Source organism: Eleginops maclovinus, chromosome 9, assembly GCF_036324505.1.
Source record: "Eleginops maclovinus isolate JMC-PN-2008 ecotype Puerto Natales chromosome 9, JC_Emac_rtc_rv5, whole genome shotgun sequence".
Classification (NCBI taxonomy): Eukaryota; Metazoa; Chordata; class Actinopteri; order Perciformes; family Eleginopidae; genus Eleginops; species Eleginops maclovinus.
The window spans coordinates 4,098,608-4,114,709 of record NC_086357.1 but is presented as its reverse complement, the minus strand read 5'-3'; positions in this window follow the sequence as shown (position 1 = coordinate 4,114,709).

Sequence of the window (16,102 nt, the reverse complement as noted above, 5' to 3'; positions counted from 1 at the left end):
GTGCCAACACTGCTTAGCTCGGCTGTATTTCTCAGGGTGGAAAGAGAAAGAGGTGACAGGGATGGAACACTTTCAGACCAACCGAATGGAAGGTTGTTGTATTGACCAGAGGATTAGGGGAAGGATCTGTCCAGCAGGCTTCATGTAACATTTATCAGCTCGGCAGCAGCAGCAGACAGCAGAGAGAGGAGGGAAGGATGGAGAAGAGGCACTCTCTGCCGCTTCAAAAGCCTGTGGTCGATGTTTTCAAGCTTCCATTAATGTTGGAAACCTTGTCTCGCCAGCCCAAAAGTAGAAAAAAGAATACAAGGGAGAGAGATGAGAGGGACGTTGTGAAAGGACAGAGTTGTTGAGGTGCGGAATGTTTTATCTGTTGGAAATAATTGAGTGCACAGTGTGTGATTGTAGTGCTGTGGAGAAAGACTCTTGCAATCACAGAAAGCTTGATCATTCCAGTGCCTTCACTCGCGGTAATCTATAACGTTCTCTATGATTTGAACACAGCCTATACAGTGTGTTTCATTCTTTTAAAACTTTCTGCATGTCAAGTTGATAGTTTTGGTACAAATCCAATCACTTCATGGTTATGTAATCAGTTTGCTATGAATAATAATTGCCAAATACTGAAACGGTTCATCACGAGTAAATTCATCCAGACTTCCCAAACTTAAATATACATAACTTAACTTTTGTCAATCAATCAATCCAAATACTTTATTAATGCCAGGGGGGAATTAGGTCTCCTGAGAGCTGCAGATATATCCTGGTGCAGCCATTTCTTAAAAGTGTTCTTAAACTACCGTCCAGATATTCCCTCTGACTCCAGGCTAACACTGTTTGCTTACCCATTCCATTAGTCTGCGATCTTCCGTTGCCCATGATGAGAGGGGGAGACAGGGCACATGTATAATTTCTCCTCTCCTCCTTTGTCTCTTCACTTTACCCTGCACCGTCTGTTTCCTTCTATTGATTTCAGTAGGGATAGGTGTTGCACCAACCGCCATGCTAACCGACTTTAGTGTGATCAGCTGTCCCTGATGCATACAAGGCGGCACAGTTGCAGCTCAACAGCGAAGAAAAATGCTGAAAATCTCTCGAAGTTATTAAAAGAGAAATAACAAGTATGATGGAATAAGAAAGCTGTTGAAAATAGTACAAATTTAGCATGAGCAGCTGCACCAGGCTGAAATGTATGGTTTGCACAGCAATTGCATATAAAAATGAGCCCATTAAATAAATAAATCTGTAACTTTCTTACACAAATGAGTAGTGGAATAGTTTGTATGGTTGCTAAGGATAGCTTATTCAGGCAAATGTTGAAAACCGCCAACCGATGAGCTCATTTTACATATAACAAACCAATGAAAATGCTCTGGTTGGGTTTGGTTTTAAGTTAGTTTCACTTGTCCAATGATCTTTCCTGGCCTTGGGAACTAAACCCAGAAGTTTGAGTTTCCCTTCGGCTCTCTGGCTTTGCAGTGAGTGTTCAAAGGTAGTTATCCACAGGCAATCAGTCAATACATACACTAACAGGCATCGATCAAACTGCAACTAGGGTTGTATCAGTATACTGGAATCACATTATAAGTAAGTATGTGTTTTTCTGTTCTTTGAGACCACTCAAAGTGCTTTTATAACACAAGTCGGCATACACATTCACAGAAAGTCAAAGGATTCCATACGCTACCCGCTCATCAGGAGGGATAAACATTCACACACCACGCCTATCATGAGGAACAATATGAGTTTCAATATCTTGGCCAAGGAAACTTCGACATGTTGCATGATCACACACAGTCTATGAGTTCTTATGTGTCGTAGCGACCATCACAAACAAGATCTCCCTCACTGTGATGCAGGTCACTAATTAGATGACACTCTGGGCATGGTGTGCTGCAGATACTATGCTCCTGCAGTAGGCTCTAGTCCCCTCTCTTATTCCTGGCTGCCTTAATAGACTGGCTTTGTCTTGGTTTTGTTAGTTGATCCTTTTGCTTTGTTTGCATTTTACAGAATTGACACCCACACACAATATTCACTCATGCTCATAACACACGAGGCCCTGAAAATGCTCCGGACGCTGAGGAAAATATTCGTAGTGGCCACACGGCGGTAATATAACTTCCGTATCAGTCCGTAACGTCACTGGGCCCAGATATACTTTTTGCCATTGACTTACATTGGGAAAGTCAAGAGTAAAACCCTTACCCTAAACAACTACTCAGTATTAACACTTTTATAGCCCTTGAATCATTAACTTTTAAAAGTTGTAAAATGCGCTAAAAGCTGAATCCAGGTTTATTTGCTCTCTCCATTCATTCTATTGGGCCGAGAGCGGGAGATCGGGCGGGGCTTAAGGGAAAACTCATCTACCAATGCTCTATGCTCTCGACAGCCAGGCATGATGGGTAATGTTTAACCTTTTGCTCTCGAGAATCTCAGGTCATTTTGTCTTCATGCACCAATGAGCAGCACTTATAGGAATGAACAAGGCCCGCCTCCAACGCTCAATCCAGTTTTTATTATGCATCCATGATCACACACCACTGACTTTACTTATCACCCATCCCATCTGTATATTTAATTTAGTATAATTTGCTTATTAAAAATATATAGTTTAAACTTAAATCATTGTGTTATCTCCCTTTTTGTAGTGACTGCCTGAGATGTCATGTCATGACACTCGCATCAGAGTTCAACAAAACTTGGCAACTCCTTGAGAAGGGTATCCTTTCAAGAGGCACCATCTCCCCACTAGCTTTAACCTTGGCTTTAAAAGTGATCGTCAGAAAATCCAAGCAGATGGAGGAGAACGCCTGCTGTCAACAAAAAGAAGAGACTCCACATTGGCAGAACACCCATATATCAAATGTCAGAGATGGCAGTCATAAGCTCAAGGGGATAGCAAAATGCAAACCTTGAGGATTAAGACATACAACTATCAGAAGCCTTGCTGACAAGACCCAGGGAAGTTTTCAGGAAAATATGCACTTTGATGTCTAGAGATGAGAAGGAGGCGGGCTTAGCTTTATCATGAGAGACATCAATGTTGTTTCTCAGAGTCCCAAGAACCTGAACCAGTGGATTGGTAAAGACACAACTCTTACCTTCTGCTAATTACTGGAAACTCTCTCACCAGCTACAACACCAGCCTTACCCAGGGATGGTACACCTGGGGTACTTCTCACTTCTCTTATTTGTCATTTCCTCGCTCCTCGGTCCTCGGTCTCACCTGAACTTGATTTGTGTGCACCATCCTAATGAGCGTCCCATGGCGCTAATTTGTGCCGGAGGACCCAGGATCGATGAGGAATAACCATTGGACGCTGCAGCACATGCGCTGATCTGATGCTTCTTGACATGGGAGCAACATTAAAGTCGGGGGTATCACTCCTCCGTTTTATACAGTGTTTTGTTTCAATTAATGTATCATATCTGAACTATAAAGTGGAAAAAAATCTGTTTATTCATTTATTGGAAACATTTTTCATGATCTCCAATTTGCGTCAGGTGGGGGGGGGGGGGGGGGGGTGTTTGTGTGTGTTAAACTGCAGGGGGCGCACATGGAACACCAGGTGTCTCTACTGAACCATCTGGAGGTGGGTCTATCAACAAGACCACAAGAGGCTCCCATTAAAATCTGCATAAGCTAGTGAGTCATGGATTTCTGCCTCAAAGAAAAATATATTCTAGTAAAAAAAAGAGTTTGATCATCAGTAAAAATTACACCCAGTAAATATGTTGTTATTATTTGGGTTAATTATCTCAAATAATAGATCAAATACAAACCTTTATGAGCAAGTGACTATGATGTTCACCCATTGCTTTATATTGTTCATTATAAGCTGAGCTTCACAGTTTCAAGAATGTTATCATTCAACTGTTTTCATAAGGGACACATACGTAATAATCTAGTGCTCTATCTACACAGCATGTCACTGTCTCACCTGACCCAGCCTCCTCCTCCCCCCCCACCCCACCCTCCTTCTCTTCACCTCTTACTCTCAGCAGAGCAGACCTGTGATTGAGCCCTGACCTACCTGACCCAGCAGAATGTCAGCTATACTTGCATGTACACCTTTCCTGTCACCTTTTAAATAAAGGTAGTTTTATTTTGGCTACCAGCTTACTGACCTGTTGAGTTGTACTGTTTGAGAGATTTCCCACACACACCTTGTTTCTGGCACACTCACGCGACTTATTGTCTCAGTTTAGACTCAATCTTCATCCTGAGATATATTGTTGCCAGTGAAAAACTGTTAAGTTCACTGGTACAGGCAGATCCAAAAGTAAAATACAGAAACTGGCAGAATGACTAGGAAGTTCAGTTTACTTAGGTCAAGTTTAGGCAGGGCCAAAACCGAGAGATCCATCGAAATAGTAACAATAATAACAGAGCGATGGAGAGCTTGGCAGTAGCCTACACACAAGACAATCTGGCAGTGATCAATAGAAAGTGAACTGGTAGATATACTGTGGGGGTGTTGAGGGAATAGGTTTCAGGTAAGGAGATGTGCTGGGGAAACAAGGGCCAAGAAGGAGACAGGACTTGAAATGACAGGAGAGTTAATGATATGCAAAACCAGATAAACAAAGTGAAGGGGTGTGAAACCCATGACAAGTGATCTAGGTTAGATTAGAGCAAGTACGTTCAATTGTGTCCAGACTGTCAGAAAACAAGTCAAAATATCCTGGTTGCCATGTACTTAAAGAGGCCTTATTATGCTTTTTGGGGTTTTCCCTTTCCTGCAGTGTGTTATATAAGTTTGTAAGGTATATAAGGTAAGATATTTCAGACATATCTGTTTGAGGGTGAAAAGAAGTGCTGCAGCACAGGCAGTGTGAGAGAAATAAAGAGCTGTTTGAACATTAAAGCATGGAGACATGTCGAGGCACAAAATACAAATAAGAACCTGAAAATTAGTATAATATGTTCCCTTTAAACCAAAAAGCATTCCTCGTGTTGAAAAATCCCATTGTGGCTGATGAATAAACACTACTCAATACTACTTTAGAGCTTTTATGCCAATTGAATGTCAATGTAATTGTGTGGGATTGTTTTTTATAAATATTGTAAACAAATGAAACCATTGTAAATACACGTAGCTCCAATCTGACCCAAGTGAGTTAAGATACTTTAAGTTGGCTTTTTTGTTTTAGTTTTTCAAATGAACTAACAACATCTTCCATGTTACCCTTTAATTCCAGTTGCAAACAGAATTGTGTTCATGTTAGGCTTCTTCTTCCTGGTAGGAATAGATGTGTTGACAATGATTGTATCCGTTTTATCCGTCACCACCCAAAACCACCAAAACCTTAAAAACAAGGTTTTAATTGGAAGAAAGTGATATCTTTCCACATAAAGATGTTCATTTTCAAGTTGTTAGCTGTGAGTTGTACTCCACAGTGTGACAAGAAGTAAAGAGTGACAGCACAAGTGACTGAAGTACTAATAATGAGTAATAATAATAATGAATAATGACTAATATACTGATAACTGAGCCATCACAAAAAGATTAAAAAGACAAGTTAAGAAGGAAATAAAAACATTCATATTTCTGCTCAACAAATTATGTAATTTTGCTGGCGCTTCTCTAGTCATTTATTCTTTCGTGTGAAAGATTGGCAGTTTTACTTCTTTAGAACTCCAAACTTCACATCATGTTAAACTATCTGAAGGGGAACATCGCTCTGTGGGTGAATTTGTAGACATGTGAACCTGTGATGGGGGTGACAAAGAGACACCGCTGGACTGTAAAGGATCACAGCTAAACACCACTGTCATACTTTAAAGCCTCCATGCATATAGCTACCTGAATAAATAATGTTATTTTTATATAAATAAAGCTTTATTCTCACCGTTTAGCCAAGGACATGTGGCATGCCTCATAAGCAAGCAATCTTTAATAAATGTGACATCGTCTTGTGAAATAAAATGGGCAGAACAAAGTGTCAGTATGAAATAAGGACTTTTTGGAAACAAGCATTTTGTGGCAAAAATATATGAAATAAATAAAAATGTAATAAAGTAAATATTGTTATAGTTGGTTGGTTCATCTATTAGTTTTTACATTATATTTAAAGTCTATACCGCCATTCTTTTTAAAATAAAATATTGCACAAGATGCATCCAATACAGCATGACATGGACTTGGTCCTTATTCATTTCAAAATGAGTTAAGTCTATCAAGTTGTTTGTGCTATCATGTGGTTGGTCAGTTTTACATTGATCTTGTCTTCAAGCAGAGACCTCTACTGCTGAGGGATGCAAAAGTGCCAAAAACTGCAGTTCCTCTAATACCCACTTACTGTGCCTTGCAAAAGAATTCACCCCCCTTGGCTTTTAATCTATTTTGTTAGGGTTAGGGGTTAGAACCTGTAATTTAAATGTTTTTAATCTGAACTGTATGTGATGGATCTGCAGAAAATAGTCTAAGTTGGTGAAGTGAAATGAGAAAAATATATATAAAAAAGTTTTTTTTTTAAATAAAAACTGAACATTGGCTTGTGCATATGTATTCACCCCCTTTGCTATGAAGACCCTAAAAAGTTCTGGTGCAACCAATTACCTTCAGAAGCCACATAATTAGTTAAATGAAGTCCACCTCTGTGCTCTCTAAGTGTCTCATGATCTGTCAGTATAAACACACTTTTTCTAGAAAGGCCCCATAGGCTGCAACACCACTAAGCAAGAGGCATCACACCATGAAGAGCAAGGAGCTCTCCAAACAAGTCAGGGACAAAGTCATTGAGACATACAAGTCAGGGTTGGGTTATAAAAAATATCCAAATCTTTGATGATCCCCCGGAGCACCATCAAATCCATAATCTTCAACTGGAAAGAACAGGGGACCACAACAAACCTGCCAAGACAGGGCCGCCCACCAAAACTCACAGACTGGGCAAGGAGGGCATTAATCAGAGAGGCAATAGAGAGACCAAAGGTAACCCTGAAGGAGCTGCAGAGTTCCAGAACAGAGACTGGAGTGTCTGTGCATAGGACCACAATAAGCTGTACACTCCATAGAACTGGACTTTATGGAAGAGTGGCCAGAAAACCATTACGTAGTGTAAAAATAAGAAGGCACGTTTTGAGTTTGCCAAAAGGCATGAGGCCGACTCCCTAACTGTATGGCGGAAGGTGCTCTGGTCAGATGAGACTAAAATTGAACTTTTCGGCCACCAAGGGAAACGCTATGTCTGGTGGAAACCCAACACATCCCATCGCCCAAAGAACACCATCCCCACAGTGAAACATGGTGGTGGCAGCATCATGCTGTGGGCATGTTTTTCAGCAGCAGGGACTGGGAAACTGGTCCGAGTCGAGGGAAAGATGGATGGTGCTAAATACAGGGATATTCTAGAGCAAAACCTGTTTCAGTCTGCGTGTCATTTGAGACTGGGATGGAGGTTCACCTTCCAGCAGGACAATGACCCGAAGCATACTGCTAAAGCAACACTGGAATGATTTAACCGGAAGAATTTAAATGTGCTGGAATGACCTAGTCAAAGCCCAGACCTCAATCCAATTGAGAATCTCTGGTTTGACTTGAAGACTGCTGTTCACAAGCGGAAATCATCCAACATCAAGGAGCTGGAGAAGTTTTGCCATGAGGAATGGGCAAAATTCCCAGTGGCAAGATGTGGCAAGCTCTTAGAGACTTATCAAAAGCGACTTGCAGCTGTAATTGTCGCAAAAGGTGGCTCTACAAAGTACTGACATTAGGGGGGTGAATAGTTATGCATGCTGAAGTTTTCTGTTATTTTGTCCTTTTTGTTGTTTGCTTCACAATAAAAAAAAACATCTTCAAAGTTGTAAGCATGTTCTGTAAATGAAATGATGCAAACCCTCAAGCAATCCATTTTACTTCCAGGTTGTGAGGCAACAGAACATGAAAAATGTCAAGGGGGTGAATACTTTTGCAAGCCAATGTATAATCCTTTTCCACTGAAATTAGTTTTGTTCTTGTTTCGTACTGGTGCTAAGAGCCCTGTAGGAGCCACGTCATGATGGCATCGTCAAATATGGTGTAAATGAATCATTGGTCATACATTTGCCGAGTTAAAGTTGCGTTACGTTACCTGATCGAAATATAGTCTCTTTGCAATTCCAGCACTAAATCTTCTGCAACAACTAGAAGTACTTTTCTCCGTACTCAACATGAACTATCTTTGCTCAGGTTATTCTCGCCCCAGCCTGACATATGCATTTCTTGGTTCACACCCAGCAAATGGTTGGTTCCAATTGGGAATCGATTTTCAGGGCTGAGAGCACAAAACACAGAAAAGTGGTTCCGATCCGGGATAATAGAGCCCATGTAACAATGCCCAACTTTAAACAAAAAGAAACAAGTTCACAGCTTGGTACAAAAACACTATGTACACATTTTAAACAATCTGTACCTGTCTATAAACCTATACCTACCTACCTCAACATTAAGGGTAGCTTATCCCTTTGAGTCCCTCAGGAATTTAAATATATTCGACCGTAATGTCCTTTCTGCATTACTTGTTTTGACGTTTTGTTAAATAGTCAAATATGTTGAGACAAAAGTGGATTTAAAAAAAAGTTCTTAACATAGCGTTTGAGACAGGGCTTACTTCATTCTTATAAAAGTTGCTCAGTGGCACATAAAGGCAAAAAAATACTGACAGCTGGTACAAGTTTTCTTTAAGCCCCGCCGCCAATTCACCCTTCCCTGCTCAGTGAAATAAATGGAGGGAAAATAACTCTGGATTCGGCTTTTTAGCAAATTTTTGGTTGAAATGATTCAAATAAAGGTTATTAAAGTGTTTGCACTGGGTAGTTGATTGACTTTAGACTGTTTTTAGCTGATTTACAGATGTCTGAATCCCAATGTTGGTCAATGAGGATAGCATTGTTGGGTCCAATGACTTTGCGGACTGTCATGGTAATTGTAGTACCACCATTAGCCCCTATGAATGCCTTTAACACCCAGCTCAATTTCTTAGGGCTTGGACACAACAGAAACGCTCCATTTCTCTTTACTGCAGTAGCCAGCCACTGTGTTTATCCCGCTTTTCAATCATCACTCTCACAGTATCACAGCTATGTTTTTATGCCAACCCAGTAAATCACTTTAAAAGCATTTCAGTCACAGTCTTCAGCACTGATCAACACTTATCTTCCCACATACAGCACTTACTGCTGAGCGAGCTCTTATTTAAATAACCAACCAGCTGCCACCATCTCCTGTGAGATCCCTGTTACAGTGAAGGGTCGGACATACTTTATGAAGCATTGATTTTCATAAGTACAAAGCAGTTGTGTGAACATTTTGTATTTGAGTTTATTGTTCAATCTGTGTGTGTAGAAGCGGAGAGGATGCACAGTAACCGAAAGCTTTTGTATACAAATTTGCACCCAATTCCAAACTTTCTTGGCTGCAATAAGACCCAAACACTCTGACACATATTTGCAAAAAGATACTCTGATAATTAACTTTAGGGCAAATCTAACTGCCCCTTAAACACACATTCACACACTTGATTTTTGATTCCACATGGGGAATTCCTGGCAGTAATTAATGTTGAGATCCCTGTTCACCCCCACTGGTCACGCTACATTAAACACACACACACGGATACCTCAGTGCTTTACTTTGCAACATTAATTATATAATCCACATACATACAGTATGCTACCTCCTGTCAAGGTAAAACACACACACACACACACACACACACACACACACACACACACACACACACACACACACACACACACACACACACACACACACACACACACACACACACACACACACACACACACACACACACACACACAGCTTGCAACTGAGATAAATGTTAACTTTGCCACATGTCTCACACACATGTTCAAAAAATATAATTAGTAACCAAATCAATATGTAACGTAATCAGTATCAATATATTAATGTAATGTAAGCTGGCTACTCTCTGTCACATGTCATATATTACCTTAAGGTCAAATGCAATTGAAATAAACACAAGAGAAAATAAAAGTTGTTTGCATTGTAACTGTTGGAGTCTGTTCATATTGTCTTTTTCCATTAACCAGTCTTTCAACAGAGCCAATCACGTGTTCCTGTTTCAGTCACAGCTTTTAAACAACAGCTGTGGCTCACGCCCTGACCCGCAACATAGATTTAAGACGCAAAACCAAAAGAGCCACCATGTGATTTTATTGAGCTTTTTTTCTTAAAACAAACTAACTTTACTAATAGAAGTCTGGAGGACTGGCCAAAAAGAAAAAAAGATGGAGGGAGCCTGAGCCAGCCCCATGGGCCATAGACTACCCCTAAACTAAAAGGCAGATGTATAACCTAAACTGATAAATAAAGCTGCGAAAACTGGACTACCAGGTCCTCCATCCTAAAAAGAAACAAGACAAAATCCAGCACTGAAGCCTAACTACAGTTGACTGTCTGCAGCAGAGAGTGTCAGCGAGCATCAGGCAGAGAGAGGTCCTTCTCCTCCAGCCTTTCTTTTATACATTGATTAGCTGCGATCAGGAACACCTGGGCAGAGGTGGAGCCAGGAGCAGATTAGGTGCACCTTTGCAATAAGGAGAGAGAAAACAAAAGGAGTGGTTTGTAACAGTTCCCTTAAAGGTTAACTTCCTGTCTGTCTTCTTCTGCTGATTTATCTCTTCATCCAGTCCTCTGTCTTACAACCTCTTTCCTTCTCTTGCGCTATTATCTTTTCTTTGTTTGGGACAGTTCAGCCATCCTGAATCCAAGTTGTCCTGTTCTCCAAAAATACAAAACGAACTTCTAAAACAAGAGTGGCCTTCGCTGAAGTTAGATTTGACCGGATTTATTTCTGTGGATTGATATGACTGCACATGGAGCTTTGATCAGTTTCCTTGGCAGTGGTCTGCTATCAGAAAAGAGCAATGCTCAATGTCCAAATGGTCCAATTTTAGTATTCAGTATACAACTTGGTATTCAACTAAGTGGAATAATAACCAACTTTAACCATGACACACAAACATGTCTAAAGAGTGTTTACAGCTTATTTTGTCCTTTATCCATTCTAAAACATTCTTTAGACATGTTTGATTTCTACAACATTAGCAGCTTTGCATGTACTTGTTCGGGGTGTTACACTCTCATTATAAAACATGTTGTCTTTAGAATTAGTCAAGCACTATCATTTCCCCTGGACATTGAAAATGATCCTTAATAGTTGCAAAATGTTACAAAAGTCTAAGCATCAGGGAATGCAACCCCTAACAAACCCTGTTTATAATTTGCTTCACTGAGATGAGTGGTATTGAAACAGCACTGTTTATGAATTCCAGTTCTGTATACAAGGTAAATAAACATTGAACGGCAAACAGTTTGGTCTCTCTGGACAGTGTTCTACACTTAAGTGGATGTTGGATGGATGCCACAGGAATTACTTTAGCTCTGTATCATCTGAGTCAGGTCATCTTAGTTCAGGTCTGTGTGACGCTAAGCTCCGGGTTTATTTCATCATTAGTCTACTGGGCACTGGAGGGGCACTGAAGGGGATTATCACAGAATGGATGGAGGAGTGAGGATGAGAGTGGACGTTTATATAAATCCGTGCTATGTCTTCTTGTGAGGTAGGGGGGGTGGAGCTGGATTTATGTGCACAAACTGTATTTCACTGTGGACTGTTTAAGTGTCCAGGGAAGATACGACATACTTTGCGTCCCCTCCATTTGCACTGGCTACTGAATTACTTGGCATTAAGCTGCTTTTACCCAAAGCATCTTCATTTTAACCGGTAGACATTTGAACAGTAGACATGCAGCAGCAAAGTAAGGGTTGGGAGGAAAACTGTCACTGCTGGCAGAGTTAATCTGTTTCATAAAAGTATATTGTTGTATATGTGAAATAACTAGGTTAGAAACATTAGCTAGCTCGCTTACAGCAGATCTGCAAGAATATCAGAAGGAATCGTGTGATCACAATTAAGACGAGAAAGCTTTTAGGTCATTTTAGCAGTGACAGTTGGCCAACTTTAGAATCCCCAAACATCTGCAAGCGCTCCGATCCCAGCTGTGTGCGTCACTTTGTAGCGTCCCCGTTTCCGCTCTTGCAGCATTTTTGGTTAATGCAGCACTTTGGTATATGCTGTGCATGTTTCGTCAAGTTGATGAAGAAGTTTCTTCATTTGCATGTGTTTTGGCAATTTGCATTATTATATTTGCATCGTTTTTGAAACTTTAGCCCGTTTTACCTAAAGCAGTGGATCTCAAACTGGGGGCGCGGAGGTACTGCATGGGGAGGGCGCGTGAAGCTTGGGAGGAAATTGTAATCAAATATTGGTTGCGCTTTGTTATATAAATATATATATATATATATATATATATATATATATTTATATTTATATATATATATTTATTATTTATTATTGGTACATTAAAGTTATCTTGCACATTTTATCGAACCAAATGCGTTTCTAACTTGCAAAATAATTATTTCCGCTCTCTTCACAAGAGAGACCCCCCCCCCCCCCATTCAAAATACTAAAAGAGCATTGTTGTTCATTTGTGGTTTGTGCCGTAAAAATGATCGTTTCTGCTATTAAGGCTTTTAAGTTATTCAAAAATACATTTTCGGCCCTGTGACGTCACGCATTAAAGGGTTGATTACATTTCCCATCATTAATCCAAATCTGTAAAGTAATTTAAGGTATTAAATACATGTAGTAGAGTAAAATTACACAATTTACCTCGTAGTAACCTTGTAGCGGGGGTAGAAGTACAACGCAGCAAAACCTGAAATATGCAGGTACAAGTATCTCAGAAATGTACTTAAGTACAGTTCTTCAGTAAATGTCCTTAGTTACTTACTGCAGGTATGATATGTGTGCTAGCAGCCCAGAATTCACTATATATTAAAGAAAGCTATTTTAATTCTGTTTCCAATTTGTTTAGTTTTTCACTAAAATAATAACAAAAATTACAAATAAAAATACCATTAATTTCACAGTTCTTTGTGTTCTATCCATAATAACATACCAAAGTATAGTTGGATCTTTGTGTGTTGTTATTATTAGCAGAGAAAATGTAATGTTTGTACAATTACATACAATTAGTCCTACCAATCTAGTTCGGAACCGGGTTCGGGAGGGGCTCGAAAATATTTCCATTACCCAAGGGGGGCCTGACTGTAAAAGTTTGGGAACCACTGACCTAATGGAAGTGTTTTGGGCCAATGCAGCACGTTTACACCAGTCGGCCACCATACATTGTCGCTCTTAAACGTATTTGTTAAGTCTAATTTACATTTACCTTTTTGTATGTACAGGACATACAAAACTGTCCTGTACATCTTTCAGCAACATTTTAAATGACACTTGAATGAAACTACTTAAACTAATTCAGTTGTAGCTCAAAAGAAAGCTATTTAACAATGTTATCTCTTTTTTTAACAATTGTTATTTATTCTTGAAACAAGTTAAATATGTTATCAGTGAATGGTGAACTGCTTCAATTGCACTAGTACTTCTAAGTATTATTAGCATTTTATAGGTAAAAGATGATTCTGTCAGTCTTATTGAATCCTTCGTATATGGGTTTTGATTGTCATTCACTCTAAATATATTCGTATTTCTGAACTGCACTTCATGAGATCTCCTTTGCGCACAGTAAGCCTTGAGGGCAGCCTTACTAAATAACATGCTAATGACACACTGGGGCCAATTGATTAAAATGTGCAGGGCAAATTGGTGGCACACTTTAGGTAACTCCATTGTGACCAATGTGCGTTAATAATGCACATAAACAGTATACAAGATTCAAATGTAACTATAGATTTCAGATATAGAACTGGAAAAATGTCTGGCTGTTGAAATACTTGAGAAGTTCAGCTCAGCTCATGTAATTGCGTCATGTTACGCAAAAGCCCAACATTAACGTTGATAAGTGGGTTTGTGCAATACCGGTGCAGATGGGAGATCACCTGTTTTTCAAGTGTTTATCAAAATGGATAATGGTAGCATGTTGACACAGGGTCTCTGTATGTGTGTGAGTGTGCTGTGAGGAAGCCAAACACACAGCCTCTCCAGCAATCAAGCCCTCTCTGTTTGAGTGCAGACAGCAGCCACCATAATTAACCACACAGTTTCAAAACACCGCCAACATGTCAAACCCAATATGCACCGGAAACAAATGTATTAGGAAACAATGAATAAACATATTTGAAATGAGATTTAATGGAAAAGTCCGATGCATTTTGGGGAATGCGATAAGTTGTCTTTATTTCCAAGAGGGAGCAAATCTGTGCAATAAAGAAGCCCTATTATGCTTTCTCTCTTTCCTGTACTGTGTTTGTGTGCATGTTAATGGTTTGCAAAGGCTTAAATCCCTGTGTTTCCAACAGACAGAGTTTTCTCCCACACACTCCCCCCCCTGCCTGAAATGCCTCCATTGGAATCCTTTGTTTACTTCTGTAACATAATGAACTCACACCTGCTTTCCTATTGGCTGGCATTGTACTAGGGGCGGTACATCTCTAAGCGGTTGACCATTCACAGAGCCGGCCAGCTAACCAATCAGAGCAGACTGACCTCAGGTTTCAGACAGAGGTTGAAAAGAGGTGCTGCTGCACAGGCAGTGTGAGAAAAATAAAGAGCTTTTTGAACATTAAAGCATGGAGACATGTCACAGTAGAAGCACAAAATCGAGATATGAGCATAATTTGTCCCCTAAATAAGGAGCTGGAGTCTGTATTAGCCTAGCTTAGCATAAGCAGCTTGTACACGGCAATCCAAACGTGCCAGATATAATCACAGGCCTTATGGATGGATTGTTGTTCATTAAGAAATTGCTCCCATACATTCAAAAATTGTCTTTCAGAAATTCTGCAAATAGGACTACAGACTCCTACAGTGCCAGCACTCGAAAACAATAGTGACCCCAGCGACAGCCTGCTCACCCTGCTGCTGCTGTACAGCACATTCACAGCTGAATTACACAGAGAGGGAAGAAGTGCGCCGACTCCAGATCAAACTGAGTCAAACAGAATTGATTCGGCTCAGCGGGCAGTCAGTGTGTACGCTGGGTACCTGCTCTCTTTTTTTTTGAGGAGCAGTGAGTGACCACAAACATACAGACTGTTATTTACATTACATTGATATTATAATATCAATGTAATGTAATGATTTGGTTGATGATATCCATCTGTCTTGTTCAGCTTCTTTCCTTGATTTCATTTAAAATAACTTAATATTTTAAACTTTCTTTTATGTCCTGTTGTAGCACATTGAACAATATACTGTGTTGTTGATATTGAAAGGCCAAAAACGCTTATTTGAACTGATTTTAATGTAATTTATTGAGTTAGTTTTGGCTTTTCTAACCAGGGGTGGAATAGTTACTACAAGCAATACTATGGTGTAAAAATACTCAGTATTAATAAAGAAATGTACTTAAAGTATCAAAGGTCAAAGCCCTCATAATGCTGTATGCTTGATTTTAGAATCATATAGTATTAAAGAGGACATATTAGGCTCAGCTAGCCCTAACCCTGGGACAATTTACTGCATGTCATGCCTTCTGTCTCCCCCTTTCAATACAGTGTCACAATAAAGGCACTGGTTGCCCAAAAAACGTTGCCTTTTCATCATTTTTAAACTTTACACTTTAAAAAAGGAGACTGTGGCTAACCTCTTATGGTTTTACCTGCCACTACAGCTCTGGTGCTTTGATGTACTTGTATTTCAGGGGGAAAAGCATAAAAAGTGCATAAGCATTAACCAGGAAAAAAGGCATGAAACTGGAATTATCAGAGGTGTGGATTTAAGCATTTGCTGCAGCACAATATGAACCTGAGAGGATGCTCATGGTCATTAACAGTGGATAAATCACTGTGTTCCTGCTTTTGTTTCTTAAACGGGTGTGTTATCTTCACAATTTCACACACTTCCCACATAAAGCTGATATTTATCACGGCTACAATACCGAAATGTTCAACCATCAAGTCACAAGCTCCTGTCTGTAAATGCTCTCCATGCTGTTTTATGCTAATGAACAGGCAAGAAAAACTATGGCACTACTTTCCACTTCCAAATTAACCTTTACAGTAAGTGTTATTTCAGTTGAATACTGCTTCTAAAGACG